A 14,336-nucleotide genomic window follows, 5' to 3' on the forward strand; every position below is an offset into this window, starting at 1 on the left:
CGGGAGGGTGTGAGCCCTGGGTTACCCCTGGGGGACACTGTTCAATGTTCAGGGAAAATGGTGGGAATATTTCCCTGCACTTTCACCACACATCTTGGTCTGTCCCAGATTTTTTCCAATAGTGTATGGTTTCCAGTGCATTAGCTTTCTGGGAACCATAGTTTAGTTTAGCATTAGTTTCCTTTGAGGGACCAGTGTGTGTAAAAGGGGAAGCTCTTTCCTGCTTGGTGCACACAGTAGCTCGGTCTTGACACCAAGGCTTAGTAGAGCCTTGAATACCCTTTGTTGTGCTTTTATCTAATTTCTCTGCTCAGCTGGTTTCAGTGGATCATGGCTGGAGGAACAATGCAGCCTTAGTAGTTTAGAAGGCCACAAAAACTCTATGAAGAAGTCAAATGAAAATTTGTAGGAAATACTCTTATTTTTTCTTTCCTCTTTCCACAAAGTTCAAAGAGAACTTGGACTGCACCTGGCACAGGGAGGCAAACACACATGACAATTAGCAACACCATATACTTTTTAGAGATTCTTAAATTGTATTGAAAGTTGAACTCTTTCAATAAATTTGGAAAATATTTAACCAATATATATTTTTTCAACCATTTTGGGGGGTCTACCTTTAATTCTTTTCCATTTGGTATAAATCCCACTTCAGGTAAATGAAACTCTCTTCACTTCTTAAATTAGTTTTCTCTCTGATGCTAATATTGCATAATACTCTATTTTACCTTCAAGTACACTGACTTGCCCTTTAACATTCTTGAAAATTTTCTATATCTGCTCATCAAGTAAAATTTTCTTCTTAATATTTTATTTTCATATTTTTATTTAAATCTTTAAACAGATTCATATATTGTTAAAATTTTTGTCAGCTATTGTGTGTCATCTTGTATCAAGTTGCTTTTACGTGGCTGTATATTTGTTGATGAAGGCTAATTTTTTCTGGGTTTAATTTTTTTCTGTTTTTTGCTTGTATTTTATTTATTTTTAATATTTTATTTACTTATGTATTTATTTATTTAGAGAGAAAGGAAGGGAGAGAGAAAAGGAGAGAAACATCAGTGTGTGGTTGCCTCTTGTAGGCCCCCTACTGGGGACCTGGCCCACAACCCAGGCATTTGCTCCGCCTGGGAATTGAACCAACAGCCCTTTGGTTCACAGGCTGGCACTCAATCCACCGAACCACACCAGCCAGGGAAGCTAGTATTTTATATCTATACATTTATATAGCTACATCTATATCTTTATGTTATAATATTGAACATGTAGGATTATACTTTGCAGAGTGATTGCAGATTATAGAGACTCTATAGGATATATCTTTGGAAGAGTCATAATTTTTGTTCTACAATTCTGTTAACTTATTATCACCTTGAACTGTTCTATTTCTTCAGTTATAGATGGTATGTAAAAAAACAATATAATTATTAACTCGTGTACAGTAGGGAACTCAAACTCAACAGTCCCATGTATAAGCTTCATCTGAAATCTATGCTCTGTAATAAGTAGGAGAAAAAAGGAAACAAATTATAACCAGAGACATTGAAGTTAAGAACAATCTAACAATGGGCCGGGGAGAGTGGGGAGGGGACAGTGAGGAAAGGGGATTATAGGAACTACTATAAAGGACACATGGACAAAATCAATGGGGAGGGTGGAGGTGGGGGAGGGAGGGGGGTTCAGCTGGGGTGGGGTGGAGGGATAGGGAGAAAAGGCACACAACTCTAACTGAATAACAATAAAAAATTAAAATTAAAAAATAATAAAAATAATAAATAAATAAAACCTAAAGAGAGAAAAAAAAAGAAATCTATGCTCTGTTCTTTTCAACTTCCAGTTGTTTTTCTTTCTTTTAAAATATATTTTATTGATTACACTATTTCAGTTGTACCATTTTTACCCCTTTATTCCCCTCCAACCTGCACATCCCCTCCCACATGCATTCCCCCCTTTTAGTTCATGTCCATGGTTCATAAAATAAGTTCTTTGGCTTCTACATTTACTACACTATTCTTAACCTCCCCCTGTCTACCTTCTACCTAAGGTTTATGGTACTTATTCTCTGTACTTTTTCCGCCTCTCTTCCCACCCATGCCCCCACTGATAACCCTCCATGTCACCTCCATTTCTGTGATTCTGTTCCTGTTCTAGTTGTCTGCTTAATTTGTTTTTGTTTTTGTTTTAGGTTCAGTTATTGATAATTGTGAGCTTATTGTCATTTTACTGTTCATATTTTTAATCTTATTTTTCTTAGATAAGTCCCTTTCACATTTCACACAACAAGGGCTTGGTGAGGATGAGCTCCTTTAACTTGACCTTATCTGGGAAGCACTTTATCTGTCCTTCCATTCTAAATGATAGCTTTGCTGGATAGAGCAATCTTGGATGTAGGTCCTTGCCTTTCGTGACGTGGAATACTTCTTTCCAGTCCCTTCTTGCCTGCAAGGTTTCTTTTGAAAAATCAGCTGACAGTCTTACGGGCATTCCTTTGTAGGTTACTGTCTCCTTTTCTTTTGCTGCTTTTAATATTCTCTCCTTATCTTTAATCTTGGGTGATGTAATGATGATGTGCCTTGGTATGTTCCTCCTTGGGTCCAACTTAATTTGGGACTCTCTGAACTTCCTGGACTTCCTGAAAGTCTATTTTCCTTGCCAGACTAGGGAAGTTCTCCCTCGTTATTTGTTCAAATAAGTTTTCAATTTCTTCCTCTTCTCCTTCTGGCATGCCTATGATTCAGATATTAGAACATTTAAAGATGTCCTGGAGGTTCCTAAGCCTCTCTTCATTTTTTTGAATTCTTGTTTCTTCATTCTATTCTAGGTGAATGTTTCTTTCTTCCTTCTGGTCCACATGGTTGATTTGAGTCCTGGTTTCCTTCCCATCACTGTTGGTTCCCAGTACATTTTCCTTTATTTCACTTAGCATAGCCTTCATTTTTTCACCTAATTTTTGCCCATATTCAGCCAATTTTGTGAGCATCCTGATTACCAATATTTTGAACTGTGAATCTGATAGGTTGGCCATCTCTTCATCGCTTAGTTTTTGTTTTTTTTTTTTTTGGACCTTTGATCTGTTCTTTTATTTGGGACATTTTTTTTGTCTGGCACACCTATTACATAGTAATGGGAGGAGCCTTCATGTTCGCCAGGGTGGGGCAATCCATTTGGTTGCATTGTGATGCTGTATGTGGGGGAGGTGTCCAAGGAGGAACAATGCATTTGCTCCACTCTCTGCAAGTTTTCAGTCACTTCCCCCACTACCCCAAGCAAATTGGGCCCTTCCGATGCTGATTCCCAGGTGGGTGGGCTTGTGTATGTTCTAGGACCCTGTGGGTCTCTCCAATGGACTCTCCTGTGAGGCTGGGAATTTCTCCCACTGCCTCAACCCCTACAGGTGTTTTCAATCAGAGGTTTGAGGCTTTATTTCCCAAGGCTGGAACTCTGGGTTGTGTGGTCTGTCTTGCTCCCCAGTTGTTCCTCCTTGTTTATCTGCACATGAATGTGGGATCCCCAGTTCGCAATCTGCCACCTTGTTGGGTGCACCAGCTGAAGTCTTGCCTGCCCTGGTCCTCTAACCACCGCCTTGCCACAAGTCCTCTCCAGCAGGCTCTGCCCCTTCTACTAGTCTGAATGAATGTATCTTCTTTAACTCCTTGGTTGTCAGACTTCCAAACAGTTCAATTTTATGTCAGTTCTGGTTGTTTTTTGTTTTTAAATTTGTTGTTGTCCTTCTTTTGGTTTTGCGAGGAGGAACAGCATGTCTACCTACGCCTCCATCTTGGCTGGCAGTCTCAGCTGTTTTTCTTTTCCAGCCTATTTGCAATTCCATCCTCCCACCTACACAGAATACAGATGAACCACACAATTGTAGAGAATGGATTTCGAACAAATTTCAAGTCCCCCAAACACTATGTATTGTATTCCCCCTTTATGGCATTTCCTTACCAATGTTTCACTGTTCATACTGACATCTTAAGCAAATAAGACTGCTAGTTTCTATATGCCTTTGAACTGACCTGCACTATATACACTGGAGAGAGGCCTTGAGAGGGACGTTATATAAATACAAATCATACTCAGCTTACTTTCCTGATTTTTTCAATGGTTGAATTTCCTATATATTTCTGTATCTCCCCCTCTATTTTCTCCATGAAGTACATTTTTTAATTTGTCAAAACCTTATACTTTCTACCTGTTACCACATGCTACAAAACGGCATTGTTTATTGCAGCACTTGATACATAATAATAGTTCACTAAATTATAATGCATCTTTTGCAAATATAATTATGTCTATTTAGTTAGAGTTTGAGATAATTTCAATGATGATAATAATAAAAGAGATCTCTAGTTTAACATAGTCTATTAATTCATTACTAAAATCCAAACTCATGATTTGCCTTTTGACAAATTATTGGGAATAGACATCATTGGTAAAAGTGTGTTTTGTACTTTAATGAAAATAAATAAAATATTTTATATGTATTAAATGTTCATTTATATGAGTCATTACTTTTAGGGTAGAATAAATAGTTTGAATTATACAAAGATAAATGCAATTTTTCTGAATTTTTAACTAATAATTGCGATTTCTTTGGATATGGTTTGCTCTATGAAAAGATCATCTATCTCAGGAAAGCATTTATTCTACAAAGCATTTAAGGAAGAGCTAACCCCTATCCTTCACAGACTATTTGAAAAAATCCAAACTGATGGAAGACTCCCAAACTCTTTTTATGAAGCCAGCATCATCCTAATCCCAAAACCAAATAAAGACACAACGAAGAAAGAAAACTTCAGGCCAAAATCTCTGATGAACATAGATGCTAAAATTCTCAACAAAATATTGGCAAACCGCATCCAGCAATACATTAAAAAGATCATCCACCATGACCAAGTGGGATTCATCCCAGGGATGCAAGGATGGTCCAATATTCGCAAATCAATAAACATAATACATCACATCAACAACAGCAAAGACAAAAATCACATGATCATATCAATAGATGTGGAAAAAGCATTTGATAAGATACAGCACCCATTTCTGATAAAAACACTCAGTAAAGTGGGAATTGAGGGAGCATTCCTCAACATAATGAATGAAGGCCGTAAATGAGAGACCTACAGCCAACATCATACTCAATGGACAAAAACTTAGAGCTTTCCCACTAAGATCAGGAACAAGACAAGGATGTCTGCTGTCACCACTTCTATTCAACATAGTATTGGAAGTCCTAGCCATAGCAATCAGACAAGAAAAAGCAATAAAAGGCATCCAAAGTGGAAAGGAGGAAATGAAACTGTCACTGTTTGCAGATGACATGATAGTGTACATGGAAAATCCTATAGACTCCACCAAAAAACACTCGACCTAATAAATGAATTTGGCAAAACAGCTGGATACAGAGTCAATACCCAGAAATCAAAGGCATTCCTGTACACCAGCAATGAAACTGCAGAAACAGAAAACAGGGAAAAAATCCCATTTGATATAGCAACAACAAAAATCAAGTACCTAGGAATCAACCTAACCAAGGAGGTAAAAGACCTGTACTCAGGAAACTACACAACATTGAAGAAAGAAATTAAGGAAGACACAAACAAATGGAAGCATGTACCATGCTCATGGATTGGAAGAATTAACATCATCAAAATGGCCATACTACCCAAAGCAATTTATACATTCAATGCAATCCCTATTAGAGTACCCATGACATATTTCACAGATATAGAACAAACATTTCGGAAATTTATATGGAACCATAAACGACCCCGAATAGCTGCAGCAATTTTGAGAAAGAAGAACAAAGCAGGAGGGATCACAATACCTGATATCAAACTGTACTACAAGGCCACTGTAATCAAAACAGCCTGGTACTGGCATAAAAACAGGCACATAGACCAATGGAACAGAACAGAGAGCCCAGAAATAAACCCAAGTCTTTATGGTCAATTAATATTTGCCAAAGGAGGCAGGAGCATAAAATGGAGCAAAAACATCCTCTTCAACAGATGATGTTGGTATATCTGGACAGCTACGTGCAAAAAAATGAAACTCGATCACCAACTCACGCCATACACAAAAATAAACTCAAGATGGACAAAAGATTTAAATATAAGTTTTAACACCATAAAAATCCTAGAGGAAAACATTGGTAAGAAGATCTCAGACATTCCATGCAGCAACATCCTCAAAGACATCTCCCCTAAAGCAAGGGACATAAAGGAAAGAATAAACAAATGGGACCTCATCAAAATAAAAAAGCTTCTGCATGGCTAAAGAAAACAGCACCCAATTACAAAGAGAACCAACAGTATGGGAAAACATATTTCCCAATTATACCTCAGACAAGGACCTGATCTCCAAAATGTATAAAGAACTCATATGACTCTACTCCAGGAAGACAAACGACCCAATTAAAAAATGGGCAAAAGACTTGAACAGACATTTCTCCAAGGAAGACATACAGAGGGCCCAGAGACATATGAAAAGATGCTCAGCATCCCTAGCCATCAGAGAGCTGCAAATTAAAACCACAATGAGGTACCATCTCACACCAGTCAGAGTGGCCAACATAAACAAATCCACAAACAAATGTTGGATAGGATGCGGAGAAAAGGGAACCCTACTGCACTGTTGGTGGGAATGCAGACTTTTGAGGCCACTGTGGAAAACAGTATGGAATTTCCTCAGGAAACTAAAAATGGAATTGCCCTTTGACCCAGCAATTCCGCTGCTGGGATTATACCCTAAGGAGCCCTGAAACACCAATCCAAAAGAACCTGTGCATCCCAATGTTCATAGCAGCACAATGTACAATAGCCAAGTACTGGAAGCAACCTAAGTGCCCATGAGCAAATGAGTGGATCCAAAAACTATGGTATATTTACACAATGGAATTCTACACAGCCGACATAAAAAAGGAGCTTATACCCTTTGCAACAGCATGGATGGAACTGGAGAGCATTATGCTAAGTGAAATAAGCTAGGCGGTGAGGGACAAATACCATATGATCTCACCCTTAACTGGAACATAATCAATATAAGAAAAAAGCAAACAAAACAGAACCAGAGACATTGAGGTTGGGAACAGTCTAGCAGTGGTCAGGGGGGATTGGGGTGGGGACAGTGGGAAGAGGGGATTGCAGGAACTATTATAAAGGATACATGGACAAAATCGGGGAGGATGGTGGAGGTGGAGGAGGGAGGTGGGTTCAGCTGGGGTGCGGTGGAGGGATGGGGAGAAAAGGCATACAACTGTAATTGAATAACAATAAAAATTAAAAAAAACCCCAAAATATAAATAAACATTTTTCAAATAAAAGTAAAAATTAATATGACCATTATAATAGGAAGTTTCTCAACGTCATCTCTTCTTCCCTTACGTTTCTTCTATAGGTCTCTTTGTAATTTTATTATTTTTCTTCAATTATCATTCAGTATTGGTATGATACAATACTGAACATTGGCACAGCAAATTAAATGGCATGTCAGCAAGGTATAGCAATAGAATAATTGCAGGATAAATATGGATATGAAGTTTTCTTTTATTCTTTCTTCTCTCCTATCTTGCTAGTTGAAATGTAGAGCATAATTTTGGACTATAAGAATATACTTTTAGGAATTATGGCACAGAAAACTCTAAGAATTCCATTAGCCTGAGGTCTTTTTAGTGGAGCCACCTTAGTAACTATCAGTGGTCCACTGATTTTTATCGTCAGAAAGACATACATTCCTATCTTGTTTAAGCAAGTGTCATTTTGTGGTTTTTGTTATACACAAAATCTAATTCTCCATGAAGCATTTATAAATACACCCCCAAATACTTTTGAGGAAAACCCTTTCTTTTCCCAAACATTTTTTGCCCTTATCTACAGGGTATTTTGGAATTAAGTGTGTCCTTTAGCATTGTTCTCCTATATTACTATATTGTGGAATTAGCCTGTAAAAATAAATGAAGTTTAAAAGCATGGTACTGGTAATATTACCATATTTTGCCATGTATAATGCACATCAACATTTTGGGCCCAAACAGTCAAGAAAAAATCTTTTAATTTTTTAACTCGATTTTTTATTTACATATATTTGGAAGCAAAACCGATTATCTTATTCCAGGATATTATTTTGAATACGGATATAAATGCTTTCTAGAGTTACACTTTTAATGCATAAGCATAAATAAAAAAATTAAAAACTTTTATATAGATATGGAATTAAAACTACCCATGTTAATGCACAGCCTCAAAAATTTGAGGAAAATAGTGCACATTACACCGAGCAAAATAGGGTACCTTTGCCAAATAGCTGAAAAGGGTAAACAATTGATTCAATAAATGTATAAATGTTTTGCTGAAGCTGAAAGCACTTAAAAATATTTCTCCCAAATATTTGTCTTTCTGATTAGTTCATGTGACAAACAGTATTGCTTATTGTAGCATCTGCTACATAGTAATATCTTATTAAATAATAGTGTATCTATTACAAATATTATTAGTATGCTTATTTAATTATTATAGGCATACTTAATTTTATTGGGCTTCACAGCATGATCTTCTACCAGCAAAAGCTTATTACTCACCTTATTTGATACTTGCTTTATTGTAGTGGCCTGGAACCAACCCACAAATATCTGAGGTATTCCTGTGTTTGAGATGATAATTTCAATAATAATAATAATCATTATGGAATTAAGCTAGGTAAGCTTTTGAGGCAGAAATCACACTGCTGAACATCAAATTTAATCATAAGAAAGAAGAGATATCTTTTCTTCTCCTATTCACTAACCCCTCTACAGAAGAGATATCTGTTTGTGATTTCACAGTCTTCCACAAGAAAGAACACTTGTATTGCTATCATAAAATTAAGAAAAAAAATGGAAGTATTTCAATGCATAAGTTGATTTTAATCCTGGAGTGATTAAGACTGAAATGATAATTCATTAGCTGATATCTAACATGTAATACAATATTTTATATAATATCTGTTAATGATATGGAATGATTTAGTCATTATTATTGATATAAAAATTGTAAATTAGCAATCACAGACCTTTCACAGCAATATGTTTAATAAGTTCTACTATTCTCATTTCTTGCATAATTTTTGTTAACAGCTTTAATCACACTAGTTTTTTATTATTTTTATTAGAATAGATGCAATATGTTATGCTCTAATAATTCTTTAGGAATTATATTATAGTTTAGTAATGTTTCAGAAATTGTTCTTTATTTCAACTAATTCATACATTTGTTTGCTTACTATGAAAGAGTGCCAGGTCACAAAATACATACACATGCACATGCACTTATGCACACACATGCTGAACATCAAAATTGACTCTACTATAGTACTTAGGACAACAAATATAATTTAGCAATGTTCATATGACATAATAAAGCTGGGTGTAAATTTTGGATCCACCACCAATTAAGTCATTAAACTTTTCATAACCTCAGTTTTCCTAATTATATAGTATAATAGATAGTTCTCACAGTATAGAGTTTTTATGCCTTGAGTGCAATAAGCACTTAATAAATACTATGTAAATATATATAAAAAGTATCCTGTAATAAAGTCCTCCTTGCTAATTTATTTCCAAATATTACTTTAAGAATTGCATTAGGAACATATTTTTAAAATTCTGATACAAAATCAATGTCCTAAAAAATTACTACCTATTATTTAAAAGCTAGAGTATACTACCACATTCTTTAAAAATTTCCTACACGTATCAGACCACATTTTCTTTATCTAGTCTTTAAATTATATGTCATTTTTAGACTATACCGCACAATTTACCACTCAGGTATATAATTCTCTGTCATAAATAGTGACTTTCTGTGTTGTTTGTATCCTGAAATGCATTTTAATATATTTTTTAAATGTATTTATTTGTTTTTATTCAGTTACAATTGTCTGCATTTTCTCCCCTTCCCTCCACCCCACCCCAGCCAGTCCCACCTCCCTCCCCCACCTCTACCCTCCCCCTTGATTTTGTCCTTGTGTCCTTTATAATAGCTCCTATAGACCCCGCTCCCCACTATCCCCTCCCCACTCCCCTGTGGCTATTGTTAAAATGTTCTTAATTTCAATGTCTCTGGTTATATTTTGTTTGCGTTTTTCTTTTGTTGATTATGTTCCAGTTAAAGGTGAGATCATATGGTATTTGTCTCTCACCACCTGGCTTATTTCACTTAGCATAATGCTCTCCAGTTCCGTCCATGCCATTGCAAAGGGTGTAAGGGAACCCTAGTGCACACTTGGTGGGAATGCAGACTGGTGCGGCCACTGTGGAAAACAATATGGAATTCCCTCAGAAAACTAAAAATGGAACTGCCCTTTGACCCAGCAATTCCGCTGCTGGGATTATACCCTAAGAACCCTGAAACACCCATCCAAAAGAACCTATGCATTTTAATATCTTTACAGATTAGCAACAGGTCTCTTAATTGTGAAAAGTTATTAACCCTAATAAGAGTGCTAGATGGGTGAAAGATTCTGAGACATTGAAATAAACAATTATTTTTCACAGTTAAATAAAAAATAAAATTTTGTAATCAGCAGATAAGTTTAATTTGAGAAAGAAGTGTTTGTTGTCTACCTCATCTATGTATACTTAAAAATCTATGCATAAAATCTCATATTAATCTTCCCTAAGAGATAAGGCTCAACTAGAAATTTATTCATTGTTAGGCAGACCTATCATTGCATAGAAAATATTGAATTAAAGGTTATGATACTCTCTCTCTAAGCAGTTTTCAGTACTTTCAGAGTCCAGTTGAACCTGTAGATTAAAAAAAAAAAACAAAAACAAAAAATAAAAACCTACCAACAACTAAAAAAAGAGGAAAAAACATATATTCAATCTCCATAACAGGTCCTGGCATCTTGGGACAGAATTAAATATTTGATTACTCAATAGTGCACACTAAAATTATTTCATTACTGCCCTGGACAGAGTGGCTCAGTTGATTGGAGCATTGCCCATAACCCAAAAGCTTGCAGGTTCAATTCCTGGTCAAGGCACATGTCTAGGTTTCAGGTTCCTCCCATTTGGGATACATTGGAGAGGCAAATATTTGATGCTTCTCTCTCACACTGCCATTTCTCTGCTTCATTCTTTCCCTCCCTGCTCACTGTCTAATAAATCAATAAGCCTGTCCTTGCACAAATATTTAAATAAAATACATTACTTCCTTAATTTCAGAAGCTGCAAGAGAATTAATTTAAATTTATTTTTAAAGTCATACTGTGATAAACCATCATTTTAAAAAAGAAAGTAGATCTTTGAGCTTAGAATTACCTTCATTACTTCAATGCTTATATATGCATATGTATCAAAACTAAACTGCTGACAATCATAAATAAATGGATATTCTTAAAGACCACAAAGAAAAGGACAGATTTTTCAATAGATTGCCATGCAATTTAATCAGTTAATTATATATTTTAAACATTATTTTATTGTTGTTCAAGGACAGTTTTCTGCATTTTCCCCTCACCACTCCCAACAACCACCCTTCCCCACCTCCCTCCCCTGTTTTTGCCACCTCCCCTTGTTATTGTCCATGTATCCTTTATAATTGTTCCTGTAAAGCCTTCACCATTTTCCCCTTAAATTCCCTCCCCTCACCCCTCTGGTCACAGTCAGCCTATTCTCAATTTCAATGTCTTTGATTATATTTTGCTTGCTTGTTTGCTTTGTTCATTAGGCTCCTGTTAAAGGTGAGATCATATGGTAATTGTCTTTCACTGCTTGGCTTATTTCACTTAGCATAATGCTCTCCAGTTCCATCCATGCTGTCACAAAAGGTAGGAGTTCCTTCTTTCTTTATGCCATGTAGAATTCCATTGTGTAAATGTACCATAGTTACTTAATCCATTCATTTAGTGCTGGGCACTTAGGTTGCTTCCAGCACATGGCTTTTATAAATTGTGCTTCTATGAACACTGGAGAGCACAGGTTCTTTTGGATTGGTGTTCCAGTGTTCTTAGGATATAATCCTAGCAGTAGAATTCCTGAATCAAAAAGCAGTTCCATTTTTAGTTTTCTGAGGAAATTCCATAATGTTTTCCATAGTGGTTGCACCAGTCTGCAATCCCACCAACAGTGCACTGGGGTTACCTTTTCTCCACAACCTCCCCAACACTTGTTGTTCCTTGCTTTGTTTATTATGGCCATTCTGACAGGTGTGAGATTGTATTTCATTGTGGTTTTAATTTGCATCTCTCAGATGGCTAGCAATACTGATCATCTCTTCATATGTCTCTGGTCCCTCTGTATGTACTCCTTAGAGAAGTGTCGGTTTAAGTCCCTCACCCATTTTTTGATTTATTGCTTGTCTTCTTAGAGTGGAGTTGTGTGAGTTCATTTCATATTTTGGAGATCAGGCCCTTGTCTGAGGTATCATTGGCAAATATGTTTTTAGATACAGTTGGTTCTCTTTTCATTTTAATGCTGTTTTCTTTAGCCATGCAGAAGCTTTTAATTTTCATGAAATCACATGTGTTTATTGTTTCCTTTATATCCCTTGCTTTAGAGTTCATACCAATGAAAATATTAGACATGCAATATATGGGATTTTTCTGCCTATGTTCTCCTCTAGGATTTTAATGGTGTCTTTTATATTTAAGTATTTTATCCACCTTGAATTTATTATTGTGTATGGTGTAAGTTGGTGCTCCAGTTTCTTTCTTTTTTATTTTTTTTGCGTGTAGGTGTCTAGCTCTCCCAACACCATTTGTTAAAGTGGTGATTTGTACTCCACTTTATGTTTCTGCCCCATTTTGTCAAAAATTAATTGACCATAAAGACTTGGGCTTATTTCTGAGCTCTCTTTTCTGTTCCATTGGTCTAGGTGTCTGTTCTTATGCCTGTACCAATATGTTTTGGTTACAGTGTCCTTGTAATACAGTTTAATATCAGGTACTCTGATCCCTCCTACTTTGGTCTTCTTTCTCAAATTTAGGGGTCTTTTGTGGTTCCATATTAGGGGTCTTTTATGGTTCCATATATATTTTTGAAGTGTTTGTTCTATATCTGTGAAATATGCCATTGGTACTTTGATAGGTATTATGTTGAATCTATAAATTGCTTTGGGCAGTATGGACATTTTGATGACATTAATTCTTCCAATCCATGAACATGGTATATATTTCCATTTGTTTGTGTCTTCCTTAATTTCTTTCTTCAGTGTTGTGTAGTTTTGTGAGTATAGGTCTTTTATCTCCTTGGTTAGGTTTATTCCTAGGTATTTTATTTTTCTCGTTGCTATATCAAAAGGGATTTTTTCCTCTGATTTCTGTTTCTGATGTTCCATTGTCAGTATACATAAATGCCTTTGATTTCTGAATATTGACTTTGTTTCCCGCTGTTTTGACAAATTCACTTATTAGGTTGAGCAGCTTTTTTTTTTTTGCAGAGTCTATAAGATTTTCTATGTTCACTATCATAGAAGCAAGCAAAGACAGTTTTGTTTCCTCTTTTTCAGTTTGGATGCCTTTTATTTCTTTTTCTTATCTGATCACTGTGGCTAGGACTTCCAATACTATGTTGAATAGGAGTGGTGAAAGCAGACATCCTTGTGTTTTTGTTGATCTTAGTTGGAAACCTTTTGGTTGTTGCCCATTGAGTATGATGTTGGCTGTAGGTCTCTCATATATGGCCTTTATTATGTTGAGGAATGCTGCCTGTATTCCCACTTTGCTGACTGTTTTGATCATAAATTGGTGCTGTACCTTATCAAATGCTTTTTCTGCATCTATTGATATGATCATGTGATTTTTGTCTTTGCTGTTGTCTATGTGATGTATTATATTTATTAATTTGTGAATATTTGTCCATCCTCCCATCCCTGGGATGAATCCTACTTAGTCATGGTGTTTGTTCTTTTTAATGTATTGCTGGGTACTGTTTGCCAATATTTTGTTGAGGATTTTAGCATCTATGTTTGTCAAGGATATTGCTCTGAAGTTTTCTTTCTTTGTTGTATCTTTATTTGGTTTTGGGATTAGGGTGATACTGGCTTCATAGAAAGAGTTTGTGAATCTTCCATCTTCTTGGATTTTTTTGAATAGTCTGTAAAGGATAGGGGTTAGCGCTGCTTTGAATGCTTTGTAGTTCTCCTGTGAAACTCTCCTGTGCCTGGTCCAGGTTTTGTGTGTCAGGAGTTTTTTGATTACTGCTTCAATTGCATCTGCTGTTCTTGGTCTATTCAGGCTTTCTGCTTCTTCATTCAGTTTTGGAAGATTATATTTTTTAAGAAATTTGTCCATTTCACCTAGATTTTCACATTTCTTAGCATATAGTTCTTCATAGTAATTTCTTACAATCTTTT

The sequence above is a fragment of the Desmodus rotundus genome, chromosome 5 (assembly GCF_022682495.2).
Source record: "Desmodus rotundus isolate HL8 chromosome 5, HLdesRot8A.1, whole genome shotgun sequence".
Classification (NCBI taxonomy): Eukaryota; Metazoa; Chordata; class Mammalia; order Chiroptera; family Phyllostomidae; genus Desmodus; species Desmodus rotundus.